Source organism: Sciurus carolinensis, chromosome 11 (assembly GCF_902686445.1).
Source record: "Sciurus carolinensis chromosome 11, mSciCar1.2, whole genome shotgun sequence".
Classification (NCBI taxonomy): domain Eukaryota; kingdom Metazoa; phylum Chordata; class Mammalia; order Rodentia; family Sciuridae; genus Sciurus; species Sciurus carolinensis.
In genome coordinates this window covers 29560801-29574275 of record NC_062223.1, presented here as the reverse complement: position 1 = coordinate 29574275, position 13475 = coordinate 29560801, and the positions used below count along the sequence as shown (strand labels likewise).

General features: G+C 34.6%; 1 pseudogene; it reads right to left on the bottom strand.

Annotated features, from left to right (window-relative positions):
* Positions 1-2750: 2750 nt before the first annotated feature.
* Positions 2751-3695, bottom strand: LOC124959382 (olfactory receptor 5D13-like; annotated as a pseudogene).
* Between the last annotated feature and the right edge of the window lie 9780 nt (positions 3696-13475).

Genomic DNA, 13475 nt, shown 5'->3' with positions numbered 1-13475 from the left:
CAAAGTTTGAAGCTTTTTCTAATTGATGATATTAATTGAGCAATTAGACTTCTCTGCCAGTTTTCTGTCATGGTCTGATGACTCCTCTCTGGCATAATTACCGCCTGGTGCTCTTCACAGGAACAGAAACTTGCTCCACACCTCTTCAAGAGGCCATTCTCCACTTTCTTCATGTTTTTCCCAGGTGGAGTTCAGACAAAGTAGTGGAGAGGTATTTTTAAAATCCTGTCATGGAGGGGTAGGAGCAGACACTCTTCATGTCATTCAGGTTACCTTAGATTGGCTTCTGTTCTTACCTTATTCTCTGCAGTTAGTGGGATTATCAATGTCTCGATTAGTGCTTCTATTTACTAACATTTACTAATTTCTACCCTTTAGAAGTTTAATTAAAAGAAAATGCTTACACAGTTGCCATGCTACACCAAACAGCACATCTAGGCCTGTGGTCTGTTTCCTGATATTTATTCTTTAATTTGTTGCCTATTTTGTGTCCAGAACGTTATATATTTGATATAAATATTCTGTTGACATTTTGGACATTGTTAACCTCATCCAAATAGCTTCAGATTTTTAACTTGAACCAATTTTGTTGAATTAAAGAAGCTCCCAGCCATTGCTTCTTCATTTTCATTTTCATTTCAGTCCCTAATATACCTCCTTCCAGGGTGCAGTGGAGTCTCTGAGTGCTTATACCCATGTTGAACTCAAACACATTTAACAAGAGGTATGAAAATTTGAGATAGTCTGCACAGAAGTTAGTAAACTCCAAAACATTTTAGCACTACATGCAATTTGAGTAAATATATTCTCGTGAAATTCTGTATATTTCTATTCAAATGTCTCCTTTTTACAGAATCCTTCTCTGAAAATTTAACAAATTGTTTTTCTCTTACCTAATTTATGTACTTTCAAAACTGTGGAAAATATTTTAATACATATAATAATTTAATTGACAATTACTGATTTTGATTACCTTGTGTCTGACAGACTTTCTGCTGATTTGATGATATATTGTGCTATTAATAAATAATCTCACTCAGTTTTATTCTGACTTTTTTTCTATGTTGTCCTTTATCATCTTCTTTCTTATTGTATTCACAACCCCAAGATCCAAAGAAATTTATCCTCTCTCCATTTACATGCCAATCTATCACAAAGACTTAACAAACTAGTTTATTGTCAAGGATATTAATTAATAATGCTCAATTTGTCATAAATGTGCCAGAAGAGGAAAATCATGTTTTTCAATCTTTAATCACAAAATGTCAAACCCCCAACTCTGCCACACATACAGAAGCACAGGGTTTAGTAGGTGAATTAAGACTGAGGTTTCCCATTTTGTTTCCCAGAGTGAACCAATCTTCAGTTGTATTATCTGGAGAATGTGTAATACAGTATAACAGTAATTGCCCAGAATCATGGTGATGTGTGTGTGACCCCTGCATTACAACTAAAATATAAGTGATGTACCTATTAGGTTTATGCTTTAAAATGATCTACTATCATATAAAAGGTTTGGTGATATATGTTTATATCAAAATGTAGTTAAAGGTTTTATTTGCCATGAATAGTGTTTACTCTAGGGATATAATTAATATATAATCATTAAGATTCTGCAGAGTAACATATCAGATGTGTGCACAGGATATATCCTGAGAGACCTTGGCAACACAAAGTATAATTAGTAAGGGAATAGAGAGATCAAATTTTGATCTTTTTTCAGAGTCAGAAAATCTCTGGTTTAAACCAAACTTGTGAATAATCAGTTCAGAGGATATTTGAATCAAAACAGTTGCAATCATGCCATAATTATCTAGCAAACAAAATCATTCCATGAAGATTCTTAACTTTATTGTACTATCTTAACAGCTTAACAACTGATTCTTAACTTTATTGTACTATCTGCTCTATTATTAATTAGAATTTACACAATCAACTTTGACACTCGCTTTTTAAGATTAATAGTTTCTGCTTTTTCCCCCTCTTGGTCATTTCTCAGGAACTTCAAATAAACTCAATGTTTTATTTATCGATTGATTTTACAGTGAAAGCTACTATGAGCTTCATCCTCAACCTAAATCAACAGTCAGTTGATGGTGAGAGTTAAGTCTAACATCACTTCCTGTAGCATAACAAAGTACAGCAGGCTGTTGAAAAGAAAGAATTTGGTAGAATTTTAAGACAACGTGTTCAAGCTGCTCATCAGTACACACATTCTTCTATATACACATTCCTATTCAACTCTGACTGCTCTGTTTGTGTGGATTTCCACTGTAACCCTGACATTCTCATCGCTAAAATGGATTTAAAGAATCCCTCTTTACTCCTTGACTGGTGACTAAAATGCCAATCTGCTTCCTTCTTCACATGGCCCTCTTCCTCATGTATCTGTATTTTCTTTTGCTATCTCTTATAAGAACAATCTTGCTGGATTTAGGTTCCCCAATCCTCTGTCATCTCATTTTTGATCCTTACCTGAATTATAACTACAAAGATGCTATTTCCCAAATATGGTCACTTCAGTGGTTCTGAGTGGATATTTTAGGGGACACTATTCAACTTGTAACACATTAATTCACAGAGCTATTTTGCTAAACATTGAAATGAACAAAAACCAAATGATCACATAGTTGTCTTAAAACATAGATTTGAAACTCTGAGTAGTGAACTGAATAAATCATTCAAATCAGTGTGAGAACCACTGAAAAAATTCAGGATGGTAAATCAAATTCCTTTGGAAATCTAAATCTTCAACAGAATAGTGTGGGGTGATTCATCAGCTTCCTAAAACTCTTCTTCACATCTTTGTACCTGAGGCTGTAGATCAAAGGGATTAGCATGGGGATGACCACTGTGTAAAATACAGAAACTGCTTTGACAATGAGCCATGTGTTTTTGGAGTTGGGTACACAACAAAGGAACAAGACAGTCCCATGAAAAACAGGGATGGTGTTCACATGGGAGATGCAGGTTGAGAAGGCTTTTTGGCATCCACCAGTGGATGGCATTTTCACGACAGTGACAAAGATGGATATATAAGTACTGAGGATGATGAAGAGGCTGCTTACCTCATCAAATATGGTGATGATGAAACAAAGCATTTGACTAACAGAGGGGTCTGAGCAGGAGACAGAGACAATGGCAGAGTGCTCACAGATAAAATTATTGATGATATTAGACCCACAGAAGGATAATGCCAAGACAAAATAGGTGAGTGTCAGGGAGGAGACTATACCCCATGTGTAGGTTCCAGCCACTAATGATGCACACAGCTTCTGGGACATGATGACTATTTAGAGGAGAGGGTGAGAAACTGCCACAAACTGGTCATAGGACATCACTGCCAACATGAAGGTTTCTGCCATTACAAATATGCAAGCCAAAAAGAATTGTGTGATGCATCCTGTAAAGGAGATGGTTCTGTCTTCCATAACCAGTTTCTCCAGAAGTTTGGGGGTCACTGTAGTGGAATAACAGAAATCAATAAAGGACAAGTGGCTAAGAAAACAGTACATAGGGGTGTGAAGTTTGGGATTGATCCTGATGATCAGGTTCATGCTCAGATTTTCAACAGCTGTGACTATATAGATGGTCAGGAACACCAGGAACGGGGGCACCCGAACGTCTGGGAACTCTGAGAAGCCCAGGAGGATGAAGGTGACTTCAGAAGTTTGATTTGCCTCAGCCAACAGCATGACTGTTGTGGAAGAAAAATCTAAAGAATAAAAGTAATAATGATAATGATCTAATAGTCATAGAATATTTACCACATAAAAGGCAATGTTCCAAAACATTAAAAACATTTATCTAGCTCTCCAAATGAAACAATGCATTATATACAAGTAGCTCCACATACATATGAGAAAAATGGGACATATACAAAATGTGGCACTCATTTACATTTAGACAGCTTAACACCTATGAGCTGAGTTTTGGAGCAGATCCTCAGTGGCAGAAATTAAGTGAAGCCATTTCCTTTAGAAGAGAGAAAACTTTTCTGCGGTGTTATAGAAAACATGTTCCAGAGTTCCTCATTAAATTTAACAGCATGAATGTAGCAATGACTGCATATTTAATGCTAAAATGTATAAAGGAAGTATTGGAGAGGAAAAGCAGAGAGGGGCCAATCAGACCGGGATGACCCGTCTGACGACCTAAATCTTTAGGAGTTGCCCCAGCAAACTATGAGGCATAAAACATGTGGACATTAAAGAAAACCAGCTCTCTGTTGATCCCTCCCTGTGTCACGACACTTGCCTCAGTGTTCTAGAATAAGGTAGCAACTGGTAAAAAGAGGAGGATATATTTTTGATGCATTGCTTCACCATTTTTTCTTTTCCTCCTCACAGGTTTTCTCATAGGACCTGATGCTTCTAATGTGCTCATCCAGATCCATTTTCATTTTTTTAAACTTTTCATTAACTTTCAGTCTAACAACTTTACTTGTCCCATTATGTTATTAAATATTTGCAGAATCTCAGAATTTGAAATAAAAATAAAATGCATTTTCCCCAAGTCATCTGTGTTCTTCAGAATAGGCTGGAAAATATGGTAATAGTAACTAACTACCCTCACCCTCTCTGGTGACAGGAACATTTTCACTCTACATATTGAAGAAGGGTTTGATTGAAGATACATCAGTGATTATCTTAAGAATTTTGAGTGATGCAATCATTGTTATGTTTGTGTATGTTATTTTCAGAAAGCAAAAATGTGTTCTGTTTGCGGGGAGTTCATAATCACAAAATTCCCTATTCATTTCATCATCATATAAAAAACAAATTGAGCCAATAATAAGTGCAACTCTGAAATGTTCAAGTGAACACACGGTAATTAGTATGAATCCCATAAGCAGAAGACTCTAGTTTTAGTTTTGTACTACCAGCTCAAGGTAAAAAGAACTTGCACCTCCTTTATAGCTAACGGCTATGTTTTACACTCAAACTGTACTTCTTTCATGAGGAAAAAGAAATCATCAGGAGAGTGCAACCAGCTCAACACAGAACAGCACCACTAGAGAAGCCCAAACTTCAGAGATGGAGATTTAAAATCAATTTTAGGCTTTGGTATTTGCTGTGTTATCTCTTGTAACTCACTCAGATTTTCCTTCCTTATGGATAAAGCAAGACTAATAATGGAAAGATAATATCTATTTTGAATGTAAGCATTAATTTAGGAAATGATGTTAATATTTTTATTTAATGTCTAACATTTATGCAACCCAGGAAATGGAGGTTCCCTTAGCCTTTCCCATTTTAATTTTTAGTTCAGTGATGAACTGGTGCTGTTTTTCAAACTTCATATTATTATAAAATGCTGAAGAAACAGAGCAAACATCAATGAGGGCTGCAATGAACACGTGAGTGCAGTTTAGTACTTCAAAGGTAAGTTCAACTGTTCAACTCTCGTTCCCGGGTCTCCCTTACCTTCTAATTCACAGTCATCCTGAAATAACATTTTCTGACTTCCCCTTTGTTTTCTCATGACAATCTGACTCTTTTTGGTTCTCCACTTCTCATCTCAGGTTTTGCCTGGGGAAGATTTACCAAACTGCAATGTTCCCTGGTGGATTATGAGAGTAGAGGCTTAGTCTCCTCCCTGTAGTGCTTCCACCTGCCTATGAGAGCATCCTTTCCTCATCCCTCGATTCCTGTGGTTCTTAACAAGCGATGGCTTCAAACACTTCAATTCCTCTCTATCACTTAGTTTATTCAATTTAAATTTATCATTTTAATTTAACTTAAGACTATACCTATTACCCAGTGTTCGACCTTCTTTAATCATGCCAATATTCTCAGTTCATTCCTTGGTTTATTTAATTTTCTTTCACTTTTACCTTAAATATACTATTTCCTTGGTCAACTGATGCAGCATTTGTAATACATAAGGTCTTAGATGAAAATCACTATCACAAAGAGGTGTTCCCTTTTTACTCCACTAATAGCTTCTTAGTGTACCTACAGGTGTTACCATCAGGGAATGCAATGTTATGAGATTTCTGTTTGCTATTACTTACACAGAGCATACTCTTATTTCTACAAGATTTTGAAATGTTGAGAGTATTTCTAGATTTTATAACATATTTTCAAAAATTTGCTGTGTGACTACTAGGCACATGGTGGATATCCTGAGAGCACAAAACAAAAACAAAACAGGATTGATACTCAAAAGAAAGAAGGAGAGATTAGAACTTAAATATCTGAGCCCTGAGAAGATGAACTAGGTAGGATGATCTTTGGAATAAGAGAGTTCCCTGCTTTGAAAGATACAGAACTTCAATGACTCCTAAATAGTTTAAAATAGCAAATGATACAAGGTCAATCTGAAACCAACTCACCTGAAGATCTTGTTCTTATTTTTTGATAGACTGCAAGGAATCCAGGGAATTCTTACTCAGTACTCAAATATTATTTAAATATTAAGAATTTATGAAATACATCAGGCATCCACAATGAATTTTAGTTAAATTTTCTAGGAATATGTTTCAGAAAAATTCAGGGAGAAAATGGATAGAAAGGAGAAGAAAGAAAAAGAGATATTTAGTAGCTTATTCTGACTTCTAGGCAGAAAATAAAATGAAGGACTTACTTATACCTCTGTGACCTGAGGGATTTAGACCATAGAGAATTTTTACTAAATTATTTTGAACACAGAAATTAGATTAAATGTCTTAGGTGGCATTGAGCAAGAATGTAATTTCTTCTTAATCACTTGAGACAATGCCTCATCAAACCTACTCCATTAATTTATTTTACAACTTTTAACTGTGGAAAATGTATAAACTGACTTGGAAAAAATAATAACTATAATAAATTATAAAAGAAAATGTAAATAAATGATAATGCAATAATCAAGAATTAACTGCTCTTAGCAATTGCTATATTATTGTTCTCATTTTCTACATGTCATGTGTGTCCTTGGATGTATACATGACAGAATATGACTTCTGACTTTTTCATTTAAGATAAAATAATCATCGGTGTCCTTGGAAACACTTTCACATTATTACAATGAATCTATATTTTCTTTCAAATATAACCACACTATGCTTCCAAGCTTATATAGTACAATGAGTTAGATATATTCATGCCCACACTTTCTTAAAAGTTACTTGAAATATTAAGTAGTTGATAAACATAACAGAAGTTTGAAGTAAACAGGGATTATTGATCACGGGACATAAAGCCTTTTTATTATGAATGACTCAGCATTGTTCCAGAGTTCCAGAGTTCTCTCTTAAGGGAACAGCAATCTTTTCCCTACACCTGGCACCCCTGCATTCACTGTGAAGTCAACTTCTGCAAAAGAGAAAATGATGACAGCCTTCCATATCATTTGTATATAAGTATTTTTATGCATCATGACAAACTGCTCATAGCTCAGTGGTTTTAACTAATGCATTTTTTTAAAATTTCACACTTTCTGTGGGGTAGAAGTCATGTCACACTAAGCTGGGTATTGGTATTTGAGGCTAGAGTTTGAATCAGAGGTGAGACCAGGGAAAGATCTTCTTCCACGCTCTTTGAGTTATTGACAGAGTTTGTGTTCTTAAAGATACTGAACTATGGTTTGAATATGGTGTATGTCACCCAGAGCCCATTAAAATTAAAAGCTGATCCCATGAGTGGCCCCACTGGGATGTGGTGTGACCTTCAAGAAGTGGGGCCTGGAGGGAGATCCTAAGGTCATTGAGGGCATGAAGAATTTCTCATGACTCCTTGATAGTTCCAAGAAGGTTATTATAAAAACCTGAATTTGTTCCCATCTACTTCTTTCTGATCCTGTTGGAGATGCGACCACTTGCTTCTGCTAATGGACCCCCCACCATGGTTCTCCATTCACTACACTCACCAGAAGCCAAGAAAATGGGGTCACTAATCTTAGACTTTGAAGATCCAACAATGTAAACTAAATGAAAATTTTTTTTTCTATAAAAAGTTAGCTGCCTCAGGCCTTTTGTTGTAGTAATGCACAACTGACTATTACAGGGGCTAATGTCACCTTTTCTTGCTAGTCATGCATCAGCAGCCACTTTTAGATCCAAGAAAACTCTTTTAGCTTCTCACTTCATCTCCCTCTCCACAGGCCCTCCCAACATGAAAGGATTGTCTCAATGCCTTAAATGATTTCATGTATGAACACATCATTAATGTCAGGTCCTTGAATCTGTTCTATCCTGTGTCTAAGACTCTAACATAATAACTTCCCATTTCAATCAAGTTTAATTACTCTGATGCTATCAATGTAATAGGTTGGTGTCATATTCAGATGGTCCAGATGTCTTCAAATTATCTTATGAAAGAGAACTGAGGAGTTAACATAGCCCTATGCAAAATGTTTAATAAATGCTTTTTCTCTATCTCATGGGAATGTGAGCTGTTTATGATTTCCTATTAAAATTAAGAAAACATTAATTTTGTCAATTCAGATGACTACATGCTGAATATCTTAAGCCTTATTCATCATCTTAGGACCCACTACTTGGTTGAGTTTGCCATAGCCTACAGTCATCTTCAAGATTCATCTGGTTTCCTTCTGTTAGAAGAACTTACAATTTTTTTCTACTATAATTCCACCGAAGACATAATTTTATAGTTTTATGTTCTGAAACTTTATTTTAGAAGGTTATTTCTTAGATATAGGAATGAAATTCTACCTATTTTCTTCACCAATTGAAAAATGTTAATCCTTGCCTTCTACCTTCTAGTCTGTCACTAGGGGTTCAGCCACAGTCTTCTATCGATGCTATCTCAAATGACAATTTCTTTTTCCAGCCTGCATATTATGATATTGCATATATAAACCACATGGTCTCATTTCTCGATGGACGTTTAGGTGGTTTCTTTACCTTGGGTAGTATAAAAAATGCTGAAAAGACCACAGGAGAATCAATATCTCTTCCACATAATAATTACAATTCCTTTAAATATATGCCCAGAAATAGAACTGCTGGTGATTCTATTTTTGCTTTTCTGAAGATACTCAGAATTATTCTTCAACTTTGCTGTAATAATTTGTATGCCCATCACCAGCATGCTGGGGTTCCCTTAAATGCTGCATGATCTCAATTGTAAGTGGAATCTTAAAAAAGTCAAACTCATAGACTCAGCTAGTAGATGTGGTTACCAGAAGCTGGGAAAAAGAGAAACAGGGAAAATGGAGATGTTGGTCAAAAGGTGTGAGGTTTCAGATAGACAGGAAATATGCAATTCTATGCACAACATGGTTGCAATGATTAATAAAATGCATTGCACAAATGGAATGTTCCTTGATAAAATCCTAAGAGGATATCCCAGAAAATGCATTGCACAATCATAAATTGTCAAAAGGATAGCATTGAAAAATCTCTTCACTAAAAACAAAGGTAGGTAATTGATGGGATGATAACATTGATCAGTCTGATTCAATCATTTCATAGTGTAAGCATACACTGAACATCATATTGTACACCTTAAGGATATATAGTTATTATTTGTCAGTTTGTACAAAGGAAAATTGCAAAAATCACATTTTAAGATAAGTTGGAAGCAAATAGAAATAGATAATTAAGTTTCTAAATAAGTTTGAGACATTTACTGATGAGCTGGCTAGCATTTTGCTCCATCCCACATAGTTTGTGATTCTTTTAGCAGGCAGGAATTCTGGTTTGGTGCTTTCAAAAGGTTGACTAGGATAACAACAAAACTCAGCAACGCGTTTTGAATATATACAAAACTATATTTATAAAATAAAAACTTAAGGAACCAAAATGTAGTTTGTCTTTCTTTCTTTTCTTTCCTTTCTTGATTTGTTTCCTTTATTTCTTTCCTTCATCCCTTCAGATATAAACTTAGGTTTTTAATTTGAAACCTCTTCTTTTTTAAGGTAGGCACTTATCATTTGAAAACTTCCCTCTTAAAACTGCTTTTGCAGAATCCTTTAAGTTTTGGTAGGTTGTATTTCCATTTCTGTTGACTCAATGTGTTTCTTTTTAATTTCCCTTTCACTTTCCCCTTTGATCCATTGGTTGTTTAGCAATGTGCAATTTAATTACCACATTTGTTTTGATGTAACACATTTTCTCCTGTTACTGATATAGTTTCATACACTTTTGGATAGAAAAGATAATGAATATATTTCAACATTTATGATTTTTTTACTTATTTTGTGGATTAACTTGTGATTTTTACTAGAAAATATTTCCTACATGTTTAAGAATAATGCAACCTTTTTCTTACACCACACACACAAAATAAATTCAAAATGTTTGAAAGACTTAAATGCAAAATGCAAAATGTATAGGAGAAAACATAGGAAATAAGCTCCTTGATGTTGAAGTCAGTAATGATGTTTTGGATTTTATATCAAAAACACAGGCAACAAAAAGCATAATTAAACAATGGGGAATATATTAAACCAAAAGATTTCTGACATAAGAGGAAATAATCAACAAAATGGATAGGCAATCTGTGGAAAGGGAGAAAATACTTGTAAACTATACATCTTTTAAGAGTAATAACCATACTATCCAGTGAAAGTTTATCACTTGAAGAAAATAAACAAGACAATTTTAAAAAAAGCAGGCAAAACCTTAAGTAGACATTTTTCCAAAGAAGACTTGCAATTAGGCAACAGGAATATGAAAACATGCTTAACAAAACTAATCACCAGGGAAAGGCACATGAAAACCACAATGTGATATCGCCTCAGGCTTGTCAGTCTGGCTATCGCAAAGAATCAAAGTTAAAGAGGTGGAAGGCAGGGAACCCTCATACACTCTTGATGGGAAAGTGACATGAGGCATTTATTGTGGAAAACGTAGTGCTTACTGAATAAATCAGAAACAGACCTACTTGTTATTTAGAAATGCCATGATATACATTCTCCAATTTTCTCCTTAATGATTATTCACCCTTTTAAATGAAGGAGAGCCTACCATTTGTAACAATATGGAAATGCCTGGAGGACATGAATCTTGCTAAGGAAATTAAGCTAGACATAACATGATCTCACTTACATGTAGAATCTAAAACAATTTTAAAAGTCAAACTTGTAATGGAGAGTAGAACCATAGCTATGAAAAGCTGAGGTTTAGGGAAAAACAGTAGAAAATGGTCAATTGAAACAAGCCTTCAGTTATGAGGTAACTAGGAACTGCATGTAAAACATGGGGACAATAGTTAATAAGAATGTAGCTTATTTTGTTTGTTTGTTTTTTTCATTAACTTTTTTTTGACAGTGATAAATATATTTTTTAGATTTTTCATACATGTATGTAGTGTAATAATGTCTGACTCATTCTACCATCCTTCCCAACCCCACTGGTCCCCACCCCTTTCCTCCTTCCCCTTTGTACAATCCAAAGTTCCTACAAGAATGCAGCTTATTTTAAATATTTGCTAGCAGAGCAATATCAGGGATCTCATTATCCAAAAATTTGTGATGATATGAGGGGATGTTAATTATCTTGACTGTGGTAGTCAATACACAATGTGTACTTTTTCTTTCACATTTGTATTGTTGCATTACAGTTCTACATAATGATGGGATTTGTTATTACATACTCATGTGCATATAATAATCAGTATGGCAGTATAATTTGGCCAATATCTCTCCCCAGCACTTCCTCCCCACCCTACCTCACATACCCTGGACTCTTTCCTCTGCTCACTTCCCTTTACTTCTCATGAGATCCCTGGCTCCCCATCTTTCTTTTCTTTTTTCCTCTCTATATTCTACATATGAAATAAAACATATGACCCTTGACCTTTTGAGTTTGACTTACTTCACTTAACACAATCATCTCTAGTTCCATTCATTTTCCTGCAAATGACATAACTTTATTTATCTTTAGGGTTCCTCCATTGTGTATATATATCACATTTACTTTATTCACCCATCCATTGATGGATGCCCAGGTTGTTTCCATAATTTGGTCATTGTGAATTGTGATGCTAAAAACCTGAGTATGCATGTATCATGCATGTAACATCCTTTGATTGTATCCACCCTTCCTGCAAGCCCCTTTCCTCTTCAGTAAAAAGTCCCTTTATATGTCCATGTTATGTTTTTGTTACTGTTGCTATATTTTAGATTCCACAGATGAAATGAAAAAAAAAAAATACAATACTTGTTTTTTTGAGTCTGACTTATTTCACTTAACATGACCTCCTATTCCATGCATTTTCCCTCAAATGACATGGTTTTGTTATTCTTTGTGGTGAAATAGTACTCCATCCTGTGTATAGGACATGTTTTCTTTACTTATTTTTCCATTAATGGGGATTTAGGTATAATAACTTAGTTATTATGACTAGAAGAGATCTGTCTATATCAGCTTTTCAGATCTGAGGAAGGCACACACCTGTCAGGACTCAGTGAAAACCCCAGGAGAGTCATCCCTAAGACACATAAGTAAATTATGGGATGATCAAGTCATGAACACTTTTGTTCCTCCATTTTGATGGCATCCTTAGTGCTCCATGGAAGACCTCTCTTCCTTTTTTAATTCCGGCAGTGCTTCCAACACTTTTAGGATAAATCCCTATTCTAAATCCCCTAGGTTTAACAACAAAAAGTAGTTATTTTCTTGTCCTGATAAAACATTGGCTAATACAAAATCTATCTTTACCAGAATTAACAGCAATGGACAAACCATTCTTTATGAGCAAATTACACTTCTTAACTTTAATCTCAATAGGACAATTACGTGGGAGGACAATTTTACCTCATCGGTCAATTTCTTCAAGGTGTAGGTATGTGGTTACTATGAAGAGGTCACAAAAAGCACAGTGCAGGTAAAGGATTACACACAATACCGAATACTTGTATGTTGTACCATATGTGAAATGTACATAATTATGATTATATGTGGGAATATATATATATATATATATATACACATATCCATGTGGGCTTATTTAGCTAAGTTATATGTAATTACATGTAGTATATATAATTAAATAAGTAATTTCTAACTTTCTATGATAAGTTTCTCTAGGATAAAAGGATAAGATGCATCAGTATTTTTTCTGTTTTTGCCCATTTATCCTTAATAGGTCTACAGCAAAAGTTCTTCATGAAAGAAAAGTTGCATTTTCCAAGAATATCAGTTTTTAAAGGAACTGGGTCAAGAAAATCTCATCAATATCTCCTCCTACTAGTCTCCCTTCTCTTTTCCCTATATTATTGAATGAGTCATAGAGAAGAATTTTATCCTGAAATATTCAATCTCACTTCTCATGGACAAATACAAAGAAAGGAAATTGCTAGGTTCTTTGAGAAATTTTTCTATAACTTCATATAGCATTTTACAACTGTCTTCAAAGTCATTTTGTCTTTTACCCTCATCTGAAATGTATGAGCATTCCAGTTGCTCACTATTATGTAGAATTTCACTTGCATTCATTTTCAATTATTTGTTCTTTTCTAACTGGAGAGTCTGAATTTTAGTCATTCATTTTTTTTTCAAATATAGAATAATAAATATAAGAATA